The sequence below is a fragment of the Vicugna pacos genome, chromosome 4 (assembly GCF_048564905.1).
Source record: "Vicugna pacos chromosome 4, VicPac4, whole genome shotgun sequence".
Taxonomy (NCBI): Eukaryota; Metazoa; Chordata; class Mammalia; order Artiodactyla; family Camelidae; genus Vicugna; species Vicugna pacos.
Genome location: NC_132990.1, coordinates 58837874 through 58862667, shown reverse-complemented (window position 1 = coordinate 58862667; position 24794 = coordinate 58837874). Strand labels below are relative to the sequence as shown.

At 42.0% G+C, this 24794-nt stretch overlaps 1 protein-coding gene and 1 long non-coding RNA gene across 3 annotated transcripts in view; one reads left to right on the top strand and one right to left on the bottom strand.

Annotated features, from left to right (window-relative positions):
• The window catches only part of PALM2AKAP2 (PALM2 and AKAP2 fusion), a 418898-nt gene that overhangs the window by 353974 nt on the left and 40130 nt on the right, over positions 1-24794 (bottom strand). The gene's annotated exons all lie outside the window — the stretch shown is intronic.
• Positions 3871-13377, top strand: LOC140695881 (uncharacterized). The gene is made up of 2 exons (XR_012071719.1): positions 3871-3959; positions 13151-13377. It is a non-coding gene; the product is annotated as an uncharacterized lncRNA (long non-coding RNA).

Here is a 24794-nt window from a genome sequence, read left to right as displayed (position 1 = left end):
AATTACAAACATTTACAGAGCAGCTATCAATGAGAATAATCTGAAGACTAGCAGAAAAGATTTCCCACAACTGAAAATATAAAGACGGAGCCACAACAAGGCAGGTGGAAGAGCTAAGATGCAGTAGAGTCAAGATCCTCACCCCAGGGTGAGTGACCCACAAATGGGAGGATAATCACAATTGCAGAAGTTCTCCCCAAGGAGCGAGGGGTCCAAGCCCCACACCAGACTCCCTAACCGGGGGGTCCTGCCTCAGGAAGATGAGTCCCCAGAACATCTGGCTTTGAAGGCCAGTGGGACTTACATATAGGAGACCCAGAGGGCAGTACAAAACAGAGACTCCATTATTAAAGGGCACGTGCAAAATCTGACACACTCTGAGACCCAGTGCGATTTGAAGGGAGCCTGAGTCAGTCCCACTTGCTGACCTTGGAGAACCTCCTGGAGAAGCAGGAGGCAACTGGGACTTCCCCTGAGGACACAGATGTAGGCAGCGGTCATTTTTTGGAGCTCATTCTACCATGAGGACACTGGTGCTGGCAAGTGCCATTTTGGAGTTCTCCCTCCAGCCTTTACTGTTGGGGGCTTACTCACCCATCAGTCAATGGGCACCAGACCCAGGACCACTCTGACAATGCAGACAATGCAGCCAGCTGCATGCAGGCCCAGCCCAGACCAGTGGGATGGCATCTGCTCTGGGTCCCCTGGGCCCTATAGCCAGCTGGCCCTTCCCACAAGTAGGCTGGCAGCCTCTGCATGAGACAGAGCCTGGTAGCCAAGGCTGGGGGCCAGCCTCTCCTACCAACATGGCCACGGGAGTTGGCCCCATCTCAACAGAAGAGACTATGCATCCCACATAAGGGGCACCCATAGAGCATACAGCTCTGGTGACCAGAGGGGAGGAGGCTGCTGGGCCCCATTTCCTACATAAAGTCACCTCTCCAAGATGGGGAAGCATAACTGACCTACTTAATACATAGAAATAAAAACAGAGAATTAGGCAAAATGAGGTGACAAAGGAATGTGTTCCAAATGAAGGGACAAGATAAAATGGTGAACTGGAGATAAGCAATCTAACTAATAAAGAGTTCAAGGTCGTGATCATAAAGATGATCAATGAACTTGGGAGAAGAATGGATGAACACAGTAAAAAGCTTAACAAAACGTTAGAAAACATAAAGAAGAACCAAACAGAGCTGAAGAATACAATAGCTGAAATTTTAAAATACTCTAGAAGGAATCAACAGTAGATTAAATGATACAGAGAACTGGAAGACAGAATAACAGAAATCAACTAAGCAGAACAGAAAAAAGAAAAAATAACTTTTAAAAATGAGGTTAGTTTAAGAGCCCTCTAGGACAACATCAAGCACACTAACATTTACATTATAGGAGTCCCAGAAGAAGAAGATAGGGACAGAGAACTTATTTAAAGAAATAATAGCTGAAAACGCCCTAACCTGGGAAAGAAGACAGACACCCAAGTCTGGGAAGCACAGAGAGTCATAAAAAAGATGAACCTAAAGAGATTCATACCAAGACACATCATAATTAAAACGGCAAAAATTAAAGGTAAAGAGAGAATCTCTCTTTAAAACAGCAAAGGAAAAGCAATTAGTTATGTACAAAGGAACTCCCATAAGACTATCTGCTGGATCTTCAGCAGAAACTTTGCAAGTCAGAAGGGAGTGGCATGATATATTTAAAGTGATGGAAGGGAAAAAACTACAACCAAGAATACTCTACTCAAGAAGGTTATCATTCAGATTTGAAGAAGAGATAGAGTTTTACAGGTAAACAATAGCTAAAAGAGTTCAGCACCACTAAACCAGCTTTACAAGAAATGTTAAAGGGACTTCTCTAAGTGGAAAAAAACATGACTAAAAACTTAAAAATCAGGGAAGGAAAATCTCATAGGTAAAGGCAATATACAGTGAAGGTACTAGATCAACCACTTATAAAGCTTACAGGAAGGTTAAAAGACAAAAGTAGTAAAATCATCTATATCCACAATTAGTCATTAAAGGATACACAAAAAAGATATAAAATATGATGTCAAAAACAGTAAATAAGGTAGGGGGTAGTAAAAATGCAGAGTTGTAGCGTACATTCAAACTTAAGAGATCACCAACTTAAAATAATCAAATATATGTATGTACATATACATATACCTACAGGTTGTTATATACAAGCCTTATAGTAACTACAAACCAAAAATGTATAATAGAGACACACACACACAAAGAGAAAAGAATCCAAACACAGCACTAAAGGTTGTCACCAAATCACAAGGGAAAAGAGCAAAAGAAGAAAAAAGGAACAAAAAAGAACTAGAAAAAATAACTCTAAATTTTATATGGAAACACAAAAAGATCCCTAATAGTCAAAACAATCTTGAGAAAGAAGAACAAAGCTGGAGGTATCACACGCTTTGATTTCAAACTACCCTACAAAACTTCAGTAATCAAAACTGTATGGTACTAGCACAAAAACAGATACCTAGGTCAATGGGACAGAATAGAGAGCCCAGAAATAAACCCACACTTATATGGTCAGTTAATCTATGACAAAGGAGGCAAGAACATACAATGGAGAAAAGGTAGCCTCTTCAATAAATGATGTTTGGAAAACCGGACAGCTACATGAAAAAGAATCAAACTGGGCTACTTTCTCACTCCATACACAAAAATAAACTCAAAATGAATTAAAGACTTACAATGTTGTTAAGCCAACTAGACATCAAAAAATAATAGTAATAAAATTAAACATTTAAAAATTTTAAAAATCTGTATCAAGTAGGATTCTTGAGGATGCCAGTGAGAGAAAAACTGATCTTGAAAAGCTTTGACTGAACCCTCAAGACTTTTAGGGTTAGAACTGGCTTAGGCACAACTGATTTGGGGCTCAATTGTTGTCATCAGGACAAGATTCTTCTTGGCTTCTTTTACCTCTTCCTTCTGCATCCTGTGACCATTTTCCATCTGTGTGTGGTAGCAAGATGATTGTGACAACTCTAAGTTTCCAATCCTCTCAACTTTATGCCCTTGATTAACTATCAGCTATAAGGCAAGTCACTAAACCTCTCTATGCCTCTGCTTCCACATCTGTAAAATGGGGATGTCAATAAAGTGCTTAACACATAGAAAATGCTTAATGAATGTTAATGACAATGCTATTGTTATCATAACAATTCCCTATTGTCAATGAGGAACATTGATTTTCCTAACGGAATGCTCTAAAAATGACATTAAGCTACCAAATCTGCAAGGCTTAATACTTTCTCATCTAGAATACTCTTGCTTCTCAAGAAGCTTTGATTTTAATCTGATAATAGAAGCTGTGGGAACAGGAGATTCAGTGAAACAGCTTGACACTATGTGTATTTGAATCCCTGGCTAGAAAGTCCTTGTAGGCACTCAACCATCCTTCACTGGGATGGACCAGGTGACCGACCAAAAGAGGTAACTTTGAAATATGTGTTTGAATTCTTTTTAAAGAACACAGTAATTAATCGTTTTCAGGTAGACTGTTCCTAAAGAAAAGAATGAGTTCCCAATCACGAAGCTGGGTCACCCAAAGAGAAAGTGCAGATTTAAAACTTCACTTATTTGCAAGTTGCTTCTAAACATTTAAACATTAACTACAGTGCAATAAACATAAGACTAGTGGGTAATTTGAGCAAGAGATCGTAATCTAAGCTTCTCAATTTGCTGTTCATATCCTAGGCTTTGCCACCAATAAAATGGGCTACTGCACATCAAATCTTGAATAAAGGCTCATTCTAGATTATTCTCAACTCATCTCCCTGACGCAGTGCCCACCAGCCTCAGAACTCTATTCTCAGCTCCCTTGAAGAGATGATAAAGTCTTGGGGATTCCATATGGAATAATAGAATTTTTGAGCATTGTTAATGGAAGAGAACTTAGAAATGATCTCATGCAACGTCTTCAGTTGACTGGTAAGGAAACTGAAATGCAGAAAGGTTGACTGATTTCTCAAAGTCAATTGGCCATAGAATCACCTCATCTCAGGGCTCATGCCAGAGCAGCCACAGACCTGAAATCCCCCCAGTTTATATAATTATGCTCATAGCAACCCTGTGGAGTTGGCAGGGCAAACACTGTCAGAGCAGACTTAGAGAGTATGCCTACATAACTTGAACGAATTCACCAACGTGGCTTTGGCAAAGAAAGGGAGAGGAAAAAGAGGTTGGAAGGCAGAGGGCAAGCAAGCAAGAACAATTTAAATGGTGCAAAAATATATATATATATATACCTTGGTCTAGTTAGCAAGATTATTCATTTGTTAACATAAAATATCATAAAAATGACATAATATGGTCAGATACTGCAATGAATCTATTTCCAAAGTGGCCTTGAACTCTCTTCGATGGTTCAGTGAGGTGGGCTGGTAAAATCTCAAGATCCCTCTAGGTTGTGCTGTCCCAAAAGAACTTGTCTGTGATCACAGAAACGTTCTAAATCTCACTGTCCAATACAGTACCCACTAGCCATACGGGGCTAATGAACACAAAGTGTGGCTAGTGTGACTGAGAAACTGAATTTTAACTTTTATTGACTTTTAATTGATTTCAATTTAAAAAGTCACATGGACAACACAGCTCTAGATGAATAAAACTGCCCAAAACATAACAACTTGACCTATAAGCTTGTTTTTCTTTGGGGGAACTAAAGGGTATAATAATGAATGTTGAAATCAGATTTCACCACAAAATGTGTACATGGCAGTACCAAAAATAAATATGTATGGAACAAGAGTCTCAGTTGCAAATAATGGGAAACAAACTTAACCAATTTAAGCAGAAAAGGGGTTTATTAAAGGATATTAGGTCCCTTACAGAGTTTCTGGGAGGCCAGGAAAGCAGGCTTGGAGACTCCACGGCCAGAAACGAGGCACAGTCACATTGGAGCACTGGTCTAGAGGAGACACCACAGCCCCACCACTGGACTCAGTAAAGTGGCTTGCCCTGCTGATATGACTCCAAGATGCTGGGTCCTGAATCCCACCTCAAGGACCCCCACCATGGCTGTTTCTGCTGCCACCATTGGCAAATTGGAGTTTGTGTGACACCTGATGCTCTGAGTTGTGGGTTCTGATTCCAAGTCTGGGGCTGGGATGGCTGACTGAGCCTTAGTCACATGTCTGTGATCGAGCTGCGAGGGAGGCTGGAATAGCAAGAATCTGGCCTCTAGAGAGGGGGACAGACTCATGAGTGAGGAGTTCCCCAAACAAAAATAGCTGTTTATTTTATTACACCTGCCTCCTAGGGAAGAGAGTTAACATACTGCAGGCACCAGGCCTCCTGGGTGACAAGTAGAGCTACAGAATTCAAGACCTGGGGAACTGGGGGATGGGCTGGCACATGGGGCACCATCTACTACCATTGGGAAAATAGAATATGTCAGAATTAGGAAGGAGGGAGTGATTTATCACAAAGATAGTTTTGAGAGAGAGTCAAGTTTTAGAGGCACTGCCTTAATGAGTAAGATTTTGTGAAGTGTAGTATTCTCTTTGGCTACTTTTTCATGTGACTCCAGTAAAGACTTATGTTACTTTTTGAGATTTTTTTGGAACAGTGTGTTTATATTGCATAATTGAGGTTATTGTACATATATAGTTCTATACATTGTCACTTTTTTATTTACTCCTTAATACAACATGGATATCTCTTCTTTTAAAGAGGCACATTCCTATGCCATCCTTTTCGATGCCTGTGTAGTACTCCATTGCACAAATACACCATACTTTATTTAACCAATCCCCTACTGATGGCCAGTTTGATTTTTCACTTTTTTTCTTCTACATTTTGCTACAATGAGTACCCCTATACATATATCATTGTGTACTTGTCCAGTCATAACTTTAGGTAAAATTCCTGGAAAAAAAGAATTGCTATATTAGTGGTAAAGCACATCTAACATGTTGATTTGTATTTGCAAATCATCCTCAAAGATAGTCATGATTTCTTTTCTACCCAGGGCTGATACTAGGATGAGATGTGTGAGGCACTTTAAATTTAAAGAGGCATTTTAAAAAACTCAGTAGTTGGGGTAAGGGAAATAGCTCAGTGGTAAAGTGCATGTTTAGTATGCATGAGGTCCTGGGTTCAATCCCCAGTACCACAACTTAAAAAAAAAACCCTCAGTAATCAAGATAAATATTTTAATGCAGTATTTTTAAATCAAAATTAATGCAGATAAGTCCATGATGGACAAAATATCAAAAATTTTAAATAAAGGCAAAATCAGTATTACTGATTTTTTGTTTTGCCTGGGGCTCTGAGGCAATATTGCTTGGCACAACACCATTCCCACCAACATGTTCTTGCCAACTTTAGGCATTTATAAATCCTTTTACTCTTTGTCATTTTGATAGGAGAAAAATGATATCTCATTTTAATTTTTATTTCTTTGATTGTTATTGAAATTGAGAATCTTATATTTTTTTGCCATTTGTATTTTTCTTCTATGAATTGAATTGTTCATGTTGATTCCTTACTTTTTCTATTTAGGTGTTCTTATTTTATTGATTTGTAAGAACTCATTACCTATTAAGGATAGTAGCCCTTTGCTATCCTATATTTTGCAAATATTTTCCTCATTTTTCATTTTCCTTTAAACTTTTTTCCAATTTATTGTTTTAAATGTTTATACAGTCAAACTTGCCAATTTCTAATTTTTTTAATTCACCTGGATTTTACCTTCAGAAAGATCATTTCATTTTGATTGAAAATGAAGGCTTTTGAGTCACACAGGCTGAATACCACTCACTAGCTTGCCTGTAGCATAATCTACATGTACTTTGTTATATGTAAAATGAGGATAACTATAGGATCTACTTCATAAAGTTTTGTAAAAATTAAATGAGTAATACAAAATGCTTAGAACAGTGCCAAGCACATAGTAACCACTCAATAAATATTAGCTATCATCATATGCTAACTATATATGCACATGTGATTCTGTTTCTGGATATTCTATGCTGCTCCATTTTTCTCTGTGTTCTTGCTCCAGTCCCACACTGTTTTAATTACCATAGATTTATATAGTGACTTTTGATCTGGTTAAGCAAGCTCCCTTCTCATTTTCCTGGTTTTTCAAGTTTTTCTTGGCTATCCTCATTCATTTATTTATATAAATGAATTTTAAAAGCTATTTGTCAAGTACCACAAAATCCTACTGTGATTTTAACTGAAACTGTGTTAAATTTATATATTATTTTAAGGAAGCATGACATTTTTACAATATTGAGTCGTCCCATCCAGAACATGATGTTTCTCTTTATTTGGTCAAGTCTTCTTTCTGCTTTCCTATCAAGTTTTATAGTTTTCTTAATGTACACCTTGCACTTTCTTATTTTACCTGGCATTTTTAATTTTTATTGTTTTTTATTACTGGCAATTACGTGTATGATAAACGGGTGATGTTTGTATGTTTATTGTGTATTCAGTCTTCAATTTGAGCCCTTTTATTCATTTTTTGGTGATTATCTATGTGCTTACCCAAAATGAATTTCCAATCATGTTACCCATCTGCCTAAAATCCTTAAATAGCCCTCAGGACAAAGTCCAAATTTCTGGACCTGACATACATTCATTTTTCATGTAAAACAAAAATATATCATGTGCCTCCCCTGTGCCAGGTGTGTGGAGCACCAGGGATACATCAATTAAGAGACAAAAGTCTCTACCATTAAGAAGCTTACATTCAGGAGGAAATTGTGCTTTGTTTTAGCTCATGCCCATGGACTCATCCCCATCTCCTTTGCTTCTTTATAGGTGCTATGTACTTTAGCGATACTGAATTCATTGTAATTGTGCTGAAATGCTTTCCTGTTGGGTGCCTCTTTGCCTTGTTCTTTTTCCACGTGTCATCCTGAGAAGCTCCCTTCAATCTTCCTGACTCATGTCAAGTTCAGTCTCCTTTTAGCAGCCCTCCCTGTTTCCCCACAGAGAGTTAGGAGGTCTCTCTTCCATGTCCCATGCATCTCAGTGATGGCGTCTTCATTTACATATGACTGTTACTCTACTGGTCCGTGAGTTCCTAGAAGGCAGGAATGGGTTCTTGATCATCTTTTTGCCACCTGGTAACATGGTCTCAAGGAGGTATCTGATAAATATGTGTCAAAAGCATAAATGTATTGAGTTCGTTGGGGGCATAGCCCAACCGAACATGTCCAGGCAAGTAGCCAAACAGGCTCTGGGCATTTAGACCACAGGAGTTCAGGGGAGTGGGTCGGCATGGCTGAGTGGGTAGGCATGGCTGCCTGGGGGAAATGGACCTTGGGGTGGATATTGAAGGAGCTTGAGACTTCCCTCCACTATTCCCAGCAATCCCATCTTCTCCTCTCCACCAAAGGGCCTATGCTGGAGGATAAGACCTCCCACCCACACTTCAGAAATGGGGAGCTAGGGATGGGTCCAGTCTGCAGTTACTGACCAGGCCATGTTGTGTAGGGATGAAGCCCTAGGACAAAGGGCATCTTCAAACCTGCATGGAGGAAACACAGTCCCTGCTCTTGCCAGGCTTCTCCTCCTTGTGGGGGCTGACGTGGTCTGTCGGGGCCTCTTCAGGTGTGACCTTTTGGCAGAAAGGAGGCAAGGCAAGCCCCTCAAGGTTTCTCATCGGGAGAAACCTTGTGCTTCGTGAACAGCCTGGTTCACTTAAGCTCAGCACTGGGGCTTGGGTCAAGATCTGAGTGGCAATAAAGGATCCATCACCCCAGCCTCACTTCAGAGAGTCAGTCTAGCAAATGCCTGGCCTCAGGATCCAGACTGCCTGGATCCAGACCCTGGTCCCGCCACTTATTAGCTGTGTGAGATCTTGAACATGAAGTCAAGTTGAAAGTGAGTGGCCCAAAAGAGGGGAATCTTTGATAGAGACCAAAAAGTCATTCTAAGAAGATCACTGTATTGTTAACAGCTTGCAAGTCCCTTGGTATAGCATGCTCAGGGTTTAAGGGAGATGGACCAGGTTCACAGAATAGCTATGTGGACTTGGACAAGTGAACTGACCTCTGTAGGTCTCAGTTTTTTGTATCTGTAAAGCAGGGATGCTAATAGCACCTACTACATAGGGTAATTGTGAGGATTAAACGAGCTAATGCATGCTAAGGGCTTGGATCAGTGCCTGGCACACAATGAGCACTTAAATATTTGTTAGCTATCACGATATAATAGTTCTGATATCACATTGTATCTGCTACTGTTTTGACGGACCAAGAGAGTATGCAGATAGTCTTGCCACTTTAGGGGCAAAGTTCCATGTGGACAGCATAAAACTTCTGCACTGGGAAAGGCCTCTAGAATCCAGGCTTTATGAAATTAGCACCACTGAAGACTGGTCAAACAACATCGCAGAGAGTTGCAGGATATGGCTTCCTTTTGGGGTCAAGGCAGGTTCTGAAAGGACATCAGACCACAAGGGCGTCTTCAGGCTTGCTGAGTAACGTACTGCCTGGTGTCTGCAGAGATCTCGTGTTAGCAAAGACAGGGATTTCTTTCTGGAGACTGAGGAACCTCACCCTGCAGGAACAACAGCCCTCCACGTGCATGTCATCCTAGAGGGAGAGGAGAAAGGTGGCACTGGCCTCTGGTCGATGTGTTGGGGTGTTGGGGGTGGGGAGGATCTGGGACTGGTATTAGTTCTAAATTCACTTCCAGACCTCCGGCAGGCAGGTGTTTAGATTGCTGGAGCCACCCTCAACAGCACGAGTTTTGCTATTGTACCTCCTTTGCCTCCTTTAAGTCAGGACCCATGGGCTGGGTGAAATTAGAACTGGAACCTGGTAGTTTGACTTTGAAGGGCTCTAGATAGAACTCTGAAGAAGATAGATGTTTGAGCAGACCAGTGCGTCAAGTGGAGAGGACTTCTGCAGGGGAAAATATGGTATTCCAGAAATATGTTTGCAAACATCACTGGGGGCCAGATTGTGAAGGCCTGAAATGCAAGATGAAGGATTTTAAAATTTAAAATGGATGTATGTGTGTATGTATTTGTAAGAGTTCATATGGCTCAAGAATCAAAAGGTATCAATGTATATTATAGTGAAAACACCCCACGACTCCCATCCCCTAGACACACAACTCCCCACTCCAGGGGCAACTAATGTTACTTATGTTGCTTCCAGGAATAGTAAATGCATACAGAAGGAAAAATGTGCATGTGTGTATGAATGCATGTGTACCCTTCTTTGTTTTACAAATGTTAACTTTTTCCATTTTACAGTATAGTTTAGAGATCACTACCATTAGTATATAAAAAATTTCCTGATTTATACCTGCATAGTAATCTACTGTATGAATGAATCATAATTTACTTAATCAGTCTCTAATTAATGGACATTTTACATGATTCCCTATCTTTTGCTATTACATATAATGCTCTGATAAATGACTTTTGCAAACAGGTGATTTTGCATGTGTGTGACTATATTTATAAGATTAGTTCCTAGAAGTGTTAATCACTGGGTCAGACAGTAGGCTTAATGTATTGGATTCTAATTTGTAATAGGGATTCATTGAAACTTACTGGCTGAAGAATGCATGTGCAAACAGTATTTAAAGAAACTGACTTCATATATAACTAATTAGTTATGCCAGGTGACGGAAGAGGAAGGAGCCAAGGGTTACTCCAAGTTCATTAATAAGAAGGACAGGGCAGCCAACACTTTGGGCATAATTTTCTCACCCGTAAAGACTATCTCCTTCCCATCTCCAATGCCATATAGGCTTTCAGGGAGGCCTCAACCAGACAATGGAGAAAGAACAGAGGGGAAGACAAGTTTCCTGGGTTAGAAATTACTTTAAAGAATCAGAGAGACTAGAGACACCAGTGGATAATGTCATCAATAGAAACAGAAAATTCTAGAGATGGATTTGGCTTATTAACTAATGGGGATCCAAAATATATGGCCCCTAAATGGAGAAGATCTCTGGTCTCCTAATTATCTGAGAAAATTTTAACAACAACCACAAAAAAACCCAAAAAACAAAAAACAAAAAACAAACCCTGGGGGAAATAATAAGGTGGAAAGATATAGGGTAGATTTGCGTTCACTTTGTTTGGAGTTGGGAGACCTGGAGTTAGAATATTCTGACAATGAATTAAAATGAAAGAGTTTCCAATAGAAAGTGATCCCTGCAGGCTTTGTCCTCAGAACCTGCCATCTCAGATGTGAACCATGACCTCCGCTGCTCCCGTCATCCAGCAATGACGGTATGAAGGCAGATCAAGGTCTTGCTGATGCCACTGCAGCATGAGCTCAGCCTGCAGATGCCCAGCTCCTCAGTAATGTAAGACAGATGCCAAGCCAGCTCAGCTTACTGATTAGCTGGGAACTCCCTTATGGGAAGCATACTTTGGCTAGAATCCTGTAATTCAACCATCCAGTTAACCTTTTAAATGAATAAAAGACAAATAAAACAACAGGGCCAAAGCAATATGTCGGTGGTGATGACAGGCAATCCTTTGGGAGGATGAAGAATCTTGGCCCAGTAAAAACAAAGGCCCATCCACATTCTGCTCTACCTCTTGGGGAACAGGCTCTGAAGTATTTAGTGGTGTGTGTGTATGTGTGTGTGTGTGTGTGTGTGTGTGTGTGTGTGTGTGTGTGTGTAGTGTGGTGTAGTGTACGCCACAGTACAACTCCACCCAGGAAGGGATTTGACCTGTTTGGCTCACTGTTGGATCCCTCGTGGTGAGAGTAACTCCAGGTACATTGTCGGCACTCAGGAAACACTGATGGAAAGAATGGATGCATTTACTGTGAACGAGGGAATGAACAAACACACCCATCGTCCATCATACATGTATGCTCTTGCTTATATTTTCATATGCCATTACACATCACAAATCGTATCGACATATGCATATAAATTTGTCTTGAGGTTTTCACTCATGACATTAAACCACTTTATAAGTAGCTCTGAATGTGCCCTATACATTTTGCTAGCTCCTTCTCCTTGTCAACCCCTTAAATATTAGTGTTCCCCTGAGGCCATCCTTGGCTTTTCTTCATTCTCTCAGAGGAATCTCGTCCATGGCTTCAAGTCTCATCTATACCAGCTAATGACTTCCAAAACACTCTGTAGCCCAGACTTCCCTCATGCCTTCCAGATCTGGGTATCCACCTCACATCTCAACATCTGAACCAGATGTCTACCTCAGAGTCTGTGTGTTACTAACTGAATTTATTATCTCACCCCTTTCAATGTGTTCCTTCTCTTTCATTCTGGAATTTGTTTTATAAAAACTAAAGAATAAAAATTAAAAGGAGTATTATTTTTAGTAGCTATCATGTTTATTTTGTAAACCATCACTCTCCATTCTATAGTAAGTTCTGTTTTCTAGTCTGGAACTTCCTGAATAATGCGCTAGGGTTTGTCATGACTAGGTTACGGGTTGATGCGCAGGATGACAGTCTTCCTAGCCCTTGAGGCGTCCAGGAAGAGCCTGGGACAGCTAAGCACTATGGTCAGGGGACGTAGGATTGTTTACTGCAGTTTTCCAGGCATTCCACATCATTAAGAGGATGCAGAGGCTCTGATCTTGCCTCCAGTCCTCAAAATCTCCATTCATTCTCACTTAACACATTTCATCGACATCACAGCTAACATTCATGTTGGGTGCTCTTCTCCACAGCAAGATCCTAAAGGTCAAGTGAGTCACCAGATTATACTACTCAGATGCCTTAGTACTGAGGGAATTTGAGTTTGTGGTGGCATCTAGAATTTGGGAAAAAATCTTAACTATCTCTCTGTCTTAGTCCATTTGCAATGCTATAACAAAAATGCCATCCACTGGATAGTTCTAAACAGCAGAATTTTAGTTCTCACATTTCTGGAGGCTGGGAAGTTCAAGATCAAGGCCCAGGCAGATCTGGTGTCTGGTAAAGGCTGCTTCCTGACAGTCAGCCGCCTTCTCACTGTAACCTCACACGGCAGAAGGGACACGGGAGTCTTTTCTGGCCACTTCTCTAATCCCGTTCATCAGGGCTCTGCCTTCATGACCTAATCACTTTCCAAAGACCCCATCTCCTAATACCATCACTGTGGTTTAAATCTATGAATTTGAGGGGGACACAAACATTCAGACCACAGCGCTAACTCTAAGTAACTCTCATTTATAGATCTGAGTATCCACCGGGACCTGAGGCTAAGCTACTCGCCTTAGATGATACAAATCAGCCCAAGAAGCCGGAAGCGGATTCCACAGTCCTGAGCTCTCCTGCTCTCAGCATTACACCTCGCTGACCCACTGGAGCCTTCTTTGAAACTGAACTTCTCTGTAAACACACAGCAATTGTCTATTAACCTAAGCACTGAAACTAAACATGCTTTGGCATTTCTAGGCTAACTGAGTTTATTGTCGTGGGTCCTTGATATCTAATTTCCAGACAGAATCAGTGATGAATTAAGTAATTTTCAAATGGTTTATTTTTAGGAGATGATGAAATTCCAGACCTTGGCTTTGATTTTGGAAAATGAATGTTTTTATTTTGCCCCCGGTTGGGTATTTTTCCTTGCCAGAACAATGCATGTCTGCCTCAGTTAAAAGGCCAGCTGGGTGAAAAATTATTTGGAAAGAGTTTATTTTACATTTAAGACTGTAAATAGAGACGTGGTAAATACAAGAATCAAGTGAGAGGAAATACCATTTGGACAGGGACCACCTCGATACCAAGGACTAGAATGGGAAAGTTCAGGCTTACGGGGCGAGGGAAAATATGAATTTGAAGGGAACGTTTCTCAAATGCTGAATACGTGGGTGCTTAGAAGCACACTAAGAAGTATTTAGAGCCAACACTGCCCACATCCAGGCAGTGATGTTTTCAATATTTTTATGTAAATCAACTTAGTAGAAAGCAACACAAGCAAGGAATGTCTTACGGAAGCTGGTAATCATATGGCAAACATTTTTGTGTAAAATCAAACTTAAATATGAAAAAATAAGGTAACAAAGTCTAGCAAAGAATCATCTTTGGAATGTTAGGTCAAAAATACGTAAATCAGTGCAACTAAAGGCAAAGAATGTCCGCATGTCTGTCTGGCCTCTTTCTCTCTTTCTGTATCTTGTCTTTTATCTCCCTGACTCTCTCTCTCTTTTAATCTTTCATTCACTTCCCCAAAACTCTGGTCTCTGTCAGCTTTGATGCACCAAGTGCATTTGGATTTATTTCTGTGATTTTGCACAAGGCATTAAATGCAATTCATCGATTGAGACCTCAGACCTAATGGAAATGGGGCCTTTCTGCTGAGGGCTGAGGCTGCTCAACGTGCCAGCTCTCCCCAGCCAAAGCCTCCTTAGGACAGGTTCCTGCTGAGCGTGGGAGCCTAGCCAGAGATCACACACAGCCTACAAAGCTTATTCCCACCTTTTGAGAATTGTGTCTGTTTTTCAAAGGAAGAAGACCTCAGTGGCTTCCAGTGCTATCTTTACATGATGACTCATCTGCCTTTTCGGCCTGTACTTTCCTGTTTCAATCAGTCCTGCATCTCCAACTGTTTCTGCTGCTTCTTCAAATGGTGTCTGGTACCCAGCCTGCTTTCTATCCTGCACACATTCCCGGCACAAACCAAGGCAAATCTGTGGCTGTTCCCCTAGGCTCCCCTGAGCCATTCAGATCTCAGCTCTTCCTTCAGTCTCCTGGGCCGGGCACCTCCTGGCCAGCCTGACCAAGCGAACAGGACACGAGCTGCCTCAGCTCCACTCTCGAACAAACCCAGAATCACGCAGGCCACCCCAGCAGGGAAGTTTCAGTGTCAAGAGGAGCCCGAGAGTCCAAAAGCCTCAAACTGTTGTCTTCATGAAACCCCTTCTCTAGCCTCCAGCTTCTTTCAGCATTCCCTGCCGTGCTTTCCAGGTCCCCACTGGGACATGAGTCCTGACTCTTATCTGAACCCTTGCCAACCCTCTGTCCTCAGGAAGCAGGCCTTTCTCTCATGACTGGCCTGCCGTATTGGATCTCATTGGGTTTTATTCCCAGCCCAAACCAAGGGCAAGTTTGGCATGTCACTTCAAATACTGGATATTAGACCATCAGACATCCCATCAGGAGCCTGCCCTTCGGTCCAGCCAGCTCTGCCGTCCTGATTCCCCATAATCTTATCCTTCTTCCCTCCCCAGCCTATGGTCAGGATGCCAGCACCACCCAGGGGTTAATCTGCCCACATTAGCTGACTGGTTTTCTAGATGTACACAGATGGGGTCACCGGTCTCATTCTTCACCTTCCACAGTCCATTGTTTATGCCCACCTTTCCAAAATGCTTCTGTTTTTCAAAGGGAGAACCCATTTTGATGGGGATTACTTTGACCTTCTTGGCAACCACTAAAAACATGCTCCTTCCCCCTTGTTCTGACTAAAACCTTCCCCTACAACCTGGTTTTCTCCTTGGAGAAAGAAAGCGGTCTTCCCAGGTTCCTACAGTTGCCAGATTTAGCAAGTAAAAATGCAGAATGCCCATTAATATTTGACTTTCAGTTAAACAACAAATAACTTTTTAGTATAAGTATGTCCCACACAGTATTTGGGACCTATTTATACTGAAAAATTATTTGTTGTTTATTTGAAAGTCAAATGTAAGTAGGCTTCCTGATTTTGCCTGGCAACTCCTATGCCATCTTAAGTGGGAGACAGGTGACAGACAACCAAAATATCCTCAGTGGGTCTTAACATGGAATACATGTGTCCAGTGGGGACTGAATGGCTAATGCGAATCACACAGTCATATGCTGCTTCATGTGTTTTTAATCCTCGATAATATCATAAATACAGGAAGACATAGTAAGACTTTCTTGGGAGTGATGGGACATAAAGGGGAGAGACTTATGACAGAGTTATCACAACAGAAACCTTTACTTCTTTGCATTTTCACACAGTTCTCACTCCTGGAATGACATCATGGAACAGTTTGGGCCTATTTAAAATCTTACTTCTGCCTTGGCTGACATACGAATCGCTCACATAGGAAAATATTCAGACAGTTCAATGACTTCTCAGCTGCAGATGATAACAGTTTCTAGCCATTCCAGCCAACCTGGCAGAAAAGTCCAGACCCAACAGCATCCAAAAACTATGTAGAAATCACATGGGCACCATGGGTGTGGTAATAAACAGAGAAGAGAATATTTGCTTCACAATTTTGGCTACAAGGGACATTCTGGGGCCTACTCTTCTAAGGAGCACTGCTGTCACATGACAGTGATATGCTACAGTGATGCCATGCGTGAGGCTCTTCTTATCTTCTGAGCAAGGGCACAAGAGAAGAGGGGGGAGAGGTCTGCTGCCCTCCAGGAGCTTACATTCCAGTTGACTCATCAGAACTTGCATCAACTCAAGGCGGATGGGGATGGGAGGGCAGTGTACCCCATTCCTCATATGTCCATAGAAGAGGGAGGCCATCCCCTATCTCCCCATAAGGACACAGTGTTGAAGGAACGTTTCAGGGTCCCGTCCCCCTCTCACTGCCCTGGCTCCTCCGCCTGCCTGGTGAGACTGAATTGGTCTGCTCTATTCCTCTCTTCTGGACTTGCCAGAACTTAGAGCCTGGGATCTTGCTCTGCTCCTATCCCCTGTGATACCTGTACCAGCATCAGGCCCCAGAGACCAGATTTGGGGGAATGGATAGGAAACCAGAGCTCCTTCCTATAAACTAGTATCCCAAATCTGACTTTTGGCATACCAAATTTAGTATTGTATTTAGCTTCTTGTGCCTTTTCTTGATTAATTCAGGACAAAAGTGAGATTAGAGCTTCCACCGGAACCAAAACTTCAAAGTCATCAAAAGAAGCTTTCTGGACTCTAAGGGAACCTCCTATAAGAAATGACAGGATAAAACAACTATAACCACACTGAGGATTTAAGTACTTGGGGAAGGTAAATTCTTTATCTAGGAGTAGAATTAGGAAAGCCTTTTTGAAGGAGATTTAAAATTTTTTTTTAAAAAATTGAAGTATAGTTGATTTATAATGTTGTTTTAGTTTACGGTATACTGCAAAATGATTCAGATATATATATATATATATATATATTCTTTTTCAGATTCTTTTCCATTATAGGTTATTACAAGATAAGGAATGTAGTTCCCTGCACTACACAGTAGGTCCTTGTTGTTTATCTCTTTTATACAAGGTAATATGTATCTGTTAATCCCAAACTGAAGGAGAAACATTTTTAACAAACTGAAATGGATACAATGGCATGGGTTGATGAAGGACATTTCTGAAGAGGAAACCAGACAGAGACAAAAGTCAGGTGCTGTGCTGGGTTCCATTTAGTAAAAGTGATGGAGAACAAAGAAGCTGGCTTGGAATGGAGGGCTCCCATGAAAGAGAAGAAGGAGAGTGAGTGAGGTTGTGGCCCTGGGACTAGAGACAGCCATGGGCTGGATGTGTGGGACAATAGTCCAGCCCTCCTGGCCCTACTTAGCCTCCATCTCCTGGCACCAAACTTGTCCTGGGCGGGAAGGAGAAAATGAGAATTCAGCACCAAGCCACTCGTGTTCTAAGCTGTCATTTTGCCTCCCTGCTACCACTTACTGGGCTTCCCTAAGTCCAAACACACTTCTGACTGGACTATTTCTACATATTCTCAAGTTTTTTTAATTCTTAGTATTCTCATCTAGCAAGCAAGCCTATGTCCCAGGATTTATGTAAAGAGTGGACTTAAATAAAATATCCTAATACAGCAACTGGAACCTAGAAGGCATTCAAATGCCTGGTAATTCCCCCTCACACCCATCTATTTTGGAAAGATAGTGTACATCACTGGAACAGCACAGACTTAAGGTTTAATTAGACCTATTCCTCCTGAATTTACTGCACAGTTTATTATTAACTCCTGCTGTCCTGCACCCCTCACCTCCTCCTCTTCCTCTCTCTGGAATCTCAGTCCTGTTCAGTTTATACAACTCCTGCCATGGACTAGGAGCTCTCATCTCCACAAGCCTGGGCTACTTTGACAGCCCCTTGGGTAGTCGTCTTATCTTTAATTTCTCCTCCATCCTGAGATCACCCACCAACATTTGTTAAAGTAATGTGATAATGTCAATTTCCTCCTGTTCTCTGCTTGAGAATTTACAAGTCTCTGTCCCCAACCATTCTAAGGGTTGGAATGGTCAAAAACATGGATATTACGTGCGCTCACTGGGTCAGAATAGGGAACCAGATGAAGACTGGCCACTAGCTGGTCCAACAAAGATTATTAACAAGGATAATTATAAGCATGCAGTGAACACCTGTAGTGGATCCTGGGGTGTGTGCCCAGGCTGGGGGTCTCATTCCCCCAACCACTGCTGGGAGGACTGGTGGCTGGCAGCTCTCAGGTGAGTCTGTCTCTAGGAAATGCTCTCACCTGAAGACAGCCACCTCCCAGGGCCAGACTGTACCCAGTGACTGGTGAAAAAGGAGGTATCCAGACCGTACCTCCTTGCCTTGAAGCAGGACATTTCAGAAGAGCCATCCACACACTAGAGCCCACACCCAGCCCTGGGATGGGCTGCCTGTGTTGGGACTGCATCACAGTTCAGTTCTTCTCTACCTCCCCACAGCTCTTGCCTCCTGTGCATCACCCAATAAACTTCCTGCACACAAGTTTCCATCTTGGCATCTGCTTTGTAGGGAATCACAGCAATGACAGCATCCAAGGTTAATTAGACTTTAGAGGTTGGCAATGGGTGGTAACTGAGTAGCAGCACCATTATGGGGAGAAATGTGATTAATTTGGCTTTTGACATGAAATACATCCTCTAGACAAATGGAGATACGGTAGTGAATAAACAGGCTGGTGATCTGCCTAGCTAACAAGATTTTCTTTTAAATTAATAGACTTTTTGGAGCAGTTTTAGGCTCACAGAATGACAAAAAAACCCAGAGAGTTTCCATATACAACTTCACTTCCCCACCCCCCAACTTCCCATTATTAACATCTTGCATTAATGTGTACACTTGTTATAACTGATGAGCCAATATTGATACATTATTATTAACTAACATCCATAGCCTATACTAGGGTTCACTCTTTGTGTGGTACCTCCTATGGGCTTTGACAACTGTATAACGACATCTATCTACCATTAGTGTTACCCAGAATAGTTTCACTGCCCTAAAAATCCCCTGTGCTCCATCTATTCAACCCTCCCTCTCCCTGAACCTATGGGAACCACTGATCTTTTTACTGTCTCCATAGTTTCGCCTTTTCCAGAATATCATACAGTTGGAACCACAGAGTATCTAGTCTTTTCAGATTGGCTTGGTAATGAGATTCAGAATCAGCCAGATTTTGATTTGTTTGGATTTGATTTAAAATTCATTTGACTTTAAACAAGATAAGAGCTTTGGAGGGGGGCGGTACTTGATTTGCCTTTATTCTTAAATAAACTTATTTTTAAAGCAAACTTTATTATCATTATCAACCAGGGAAAACGGTATCACCTGCTGCAATAGAAGACAATGAGGAAACATCATCTAAATAGATAGATTTAAATTTAAATTGTAAAACGATCATCCATGTGCTATCCAAAATAATCCTTCTCATCGCCTGTTGATGCCAACACTTTACCAAACACTGATTTAGCTATTTCCCAGGGCCCCTTCTCCTCTCCAGTCCCAACCTTCGACTCCACCCCTTTGATCTGTAGTTTAGTGGCTGGGAAAAGAGACCGAAGGGAAACAAATGTGCTGACTTTAAGCGTCTGAAGAGCTGCCGAGGAGAAGGCGGAGGGGAACATTCAATGAATGCTAAGGATATGCCAGTCATTGTGATAGGTGGTTAAAAGACATTATTTGGTCCAAAACCTGTAGTTGCCCAGGTGATTGGGATTCTGATCTTCATCTAAGAAATCAGGAAGCCAAGGTTCTGAGGGATTCTAAATTGCCTAGCTAGTTAAGTGATGGAGCAGGGTCCAACCCTGGATCTCTCCCCATCTGTCTAGACCATGCAGTTCATCATGGGGAATGAGATTTGTTCTTTGTTGCTTCAGAAAGCAGAACTAGGACCAAATGTCGCATAAACATTTTCCAGCTCAACAGGAGAACTTTCCCTGTGCTGTTGTGGCCTCACAGTAGAAACAGACTGCCTTGGAAAGTGGTGAGCATCCTTTTCCCTGAGTGTGCAGAGACCACAACTGGAGACCACCTAGAGGGAAAGCCACAGAAGATATGGCTCACTAAATGGGAGGTGGATATAGGAACTCTAAGTCCCTCTGGGGCAAGCATTCCATAACTTCAAGCCTCTGCAGTTCTTTGTGTTAACACATAAAATTCCAAAGAGGAAGGTGTTGACTTGTTTGAATGTCAGCAGAGCATTAAATACTACTTTGGGACACCTCACTCTTTCTTCAAACTATATTCTTTCTGTACCCTTCATTAGGGGTCACACGAAAGATACAAGGCATCAAAACAACTGTTTCCAGATGGCCCTGACTAGCTGAATTATTTGGAAAAAATGTCACTGGAAGGCTGACAAGCTTCTGGAGAATGAGAAAACTTATTCCATAAGTCTATCAATACCACCTTGGATAGAGATAAAACAGCTTCCCTGCAAAGAAGTATGTTGAGACGTGACTGGGGCCTCGGTTTACAGTTTAGCAAAAGGCTCTGAGATTAATCTTCTCTTTTGTCGGTAGATATTGGCACTAACTCCAGGATAACACATGGTTAATGTTTTAGGTAACCTTTTAGTATCTTTATTTAACTACCCTTTAAGCAATGAACTTATGCCTGAGAGTTCCTAGTAATGCTGAGATGGGGCATAAAAAACAGAAGATTCTTACATTACCCCTGTTTTATTGGGTGAACAAGTTCATAGTCGCAATGTATATGCATCTGTCAGATCAAAAGGAAGAACTAAGCCTTTTAGAGCAGACATTTTATGTGATTTGCTCACACACATGCACACACACTCAAGCATGCAAATGCATTAAGGACATCCATGGCGATAGCTCAGTTAAGTCACCATTTATTTGAAGTAAGTCTTCATTAATAAGTATATACATAAAGATAAGAAAAACCATGATTTTGCTATCCCCTGCTAGGAAAGAACTACAAGATTCCAGCCATTGGATAACCTAATGCCATTTCATTATGAGCCCGGATGAATCCAACAGAAATGTGCTCAGAGTTCTCTAGGGATTGACCTGGGACGTGGGGTTGAGAGGATGAGCAGGAGGTGTGGGGACCATTGTACAATTAGCTCTCTCCTCAGCCCCGCTTTGCTCCCCCAGAGATGGGGCACAAGCTTTAGTAAGGCAGATTTCAAAGGGGTACAGGGCGCAACCATCCCTTTCTCCTAATCATCCCTGTGAGACAGGATGGAAGAGGGAAGGGCACAGCCATTCAAGAAATGCTACAGCAATTAACATCAAAATGGTGAAAGTTTCAACCCCCAGTAGGCCTTGAGGCTCAAGACAATGAGAAATTTAACTTCTAGCAGATCTTGAGCTTCATTATACGCTCATTGTAATATATTAACATGGTGAAAAACACGCTCACAGGCACCATGGCAGTCCCAAGGCTAGCCACAAAAGGTCAAAGAGTGGGAAATGGCCAGCTTCCTGGAAATCCCAGCCCTTTCCCCAGGCTACTTAGACTGGTCCTTCCACTTATTAGCATATGAAGCCACCAAGCCCATAAAAACTAGCAACACGGCGCGCCTCACAGCCGCCCCTCTCTCTCCCTCTTTGGAGACAGCCCACATTCGGTCTCTGGAGTGTGTACCTACTTTTAATCTGAGCACCCAACCCCTACACCTTGTGGCCTCTCTCTTGCCTTTCAGTGTATCTCTCTGAATAAATCTACCTTTACTCAACTGTGGCTGGCTCTTGAATTCTTTCCTGCGCGAAGCCAACGGAAGGCTGGGACACAGCCCTCCTCACGCCCCACATCCGTTTTCCTGCATCACCTGACTCAGGGTACTGCAATGCTGGGCACTTCTATAACCAAAGCACTCAGGACCAACCTTGGGGCTCTCATAATTTCCTAACTTGGACTCACAAAACACCCTCCAATGTCACACTAGACGTATTATTCCTTGCTAAAAATAGAGACTTTGACTCTCTTCATCCATCAAATATCTATAATACAACACCGAAAATGTAATCAGATGAAAAACATGCAAGTTGTGTGTATCTTATTACTTGAGCTATGGAGCCCCTTCGGTAACTCACATACACGATTCACAAGGATTTTATAAACCAGCAAAATCCTCTTAATATTGCACATTAATATTGCTGACATTGATTCAACAAAGTCTTCTGTTGAGCTTCAGAAGATGCAGAGAGTCCCTATGCTTCAGAATAAACCAGACAGACTCCACTCGGGGGAAAAGTGAATCCATTCTCCTCTAACCAATGGCTAACACCATCTCTCTTTTTTTAAATGAAAACAAAGGCAATCCACCCCTTTGCCTGGCAAAAGCAACAACATCCAAATAAGGGTATACCGTAATTAAAAAAAAAAAACAACACTTTCCCACTTGAATTCCTATTGAGAACCAAATGTGGTTAAAATGCTTACGTTCATCGTGGAGATTGTCTTAAATCAGTTTTGTATGTACATAGTACTACATATGAAGTAAATATGCAGGGTAGATTTCAAATTACGGCTGCGTTGGGGAGACAGTTTTTATAAACCAGTTCTTGCTCTGTCCCTTCCCCTGCCTTTCCAGCAGGCACTGTCATTTCATTCTCCCGGCAAGGCCCAAGGAGCCAAGGCTAGAAACCACCGGCTGCCCTTTGAAGAGGTCCCAAACATTCCTCAGCTGAAGCAAAGCTGTAGCAGCACTCCAAGCAGCCTTGTTGCTCCTACAATACTGATACCAGTGACCCAAGGTGGGAAGAGGAAAGGAGATAAGTATCTACTAGGGAAGGATGGGCCACTGAGCACAGTACATCGTCATCCAAAGCTGACAGCCATCCAGTGAAGTCAGAGGAATAATTACTCTCAGCTGGTGACCAATAAATGTCCTTTCCCTCCTCATCCCCACCTTGCAGATGAGAAATGATGCTCCAAGACACGTTTGTGACAGTGTCAGAATCCCAGCCTGCTATCTGCCTCTAGAATTCATTCCCTTCCCACCACCATATGCTGACTCTATTTAAATTCTGTAGATTTGGGCCGTGCTCAACGAAACCAGGCTGAAGGGCAGGAAGGGGTTCAAGCCATGGTCTCCTTCCTGGAGTGTATCTTAGTTCATAGGGCTGCTGTAACAAATTACCACAAACTGAGCGACTTGACACACTGGAAATGTATTCTCTCATTGTTCTGGAGGCCAAAAGTCTGAAATAGCAGCATCAGCAAGGCTGGTTCCTTCTGGAAGCTTGAAGGGAGAATCCCTTCACGCCATCTCCTAGCTTCTGGTGGCTCCCAGTAACCCTTGGCATCCCTTGGCTTGCAACTGCATAACCCTAACCTCTGCCTCCATCACCATGTGGCCTTCTCTCTGTGTCACCTCTGTGGTTCTCCATGACTAGTGCCTGAAGTACAAAGAGCGGGTCGTGAAACCTCCAACCTATAGACAATGGATCAGAAGCACAGGTGCGACTAGCATCTGAAGGGGAGGTGGGGGTGGAGTCTTATGGGACTTAACCTATGGAATTCGATGCTATTTCTGGATAGATAGTGTCAGAATTGAGTCGAATTCTCAGAAACTCTGTTGGTGTCCAAGAATTGCTTGATGTGTGGAGGAAACCACCTCCCTCCACCTTAGAATTAGGGGCAGAACCACAAATACCACCCTAGACTTTGCCCTGGTTCCAGGCTCCAACTACCCAATGGCAATGGGAAAGGGAAAGGAGAATTTACAAAGTACATGAGTTTCCTTGGAAGATTTCCAATGCAACTAAAGCAGGAAGCAGGCAGAACCTCATGATTTTATTTGGGGACTTTCTGCCACCAGTATAAGTGAGTAAGAATAAGATGTTTAAAGACTTTCTAAGAAGGCTCATGTATAAAAAAGACTTGTCTGGATTGATTTCAGAAAGTAAACCTAAATTCCATTCCAGGAATTGTATAGCCTTACTAGTTCTGCAGCTTCTAAATAAAAATCCCTGGGACTCTAATAATAAAGTCTTGGTGGTACACATGTCTTTGCAGTGTTTATATTTAGCAAACATTTTCCACTCAGGAGTGATATCCTGCCAAGAATATCACATTCCAATAGACTTGGTCATCCGATGCTTGATGCTTATTTTATTGTTCCCTAAATCATCATTGCCATAGAATCTGGGGCTTGCGATGGAGAAGTGCATTCAATATTTCGTCTTTAGTCTGTCTCCAGATTAAAGAGATTGATTGAGGGCCTACTGTCCGCAGTCAATTGAGCCAGACTAAATGAAAACAGGGCTTGACCTTTTGGTATGAGATGGGCTTGTTCAGAGTTAGTGAGAGGTATGAGCAGAGAATAAGAAAATGTGGGGTGTCAGCAGTAAAGCCTTTCCGAGGCCTGAGCATCGAGACAATAGGGAATAGGCATAGCTTCTTGTCCAGACGGATCAGCAATACTCTTAGGAAGAGATCTGACAGTGACGCCCACAATGATTTAAAGAAGGAAAGAAAACAGGGAGGAAGAGAGTGGGGCCTTTTGTTCTGTATGTGATTGGGGAGATGTGGTAGTGAAAATGAAAGGACCAGGAAGATCTAAAAGATAAAGGACCCTAGGCTCGGCCTGGGTTTGCGTCTACAAGTTGTTCATTCCAATGAGCTCGTTTCCTCATTTACGGAAGAGGGACTCACAGTGTCTGTGTCACTAAGTTATTATGAGGAATAGATGAGATAA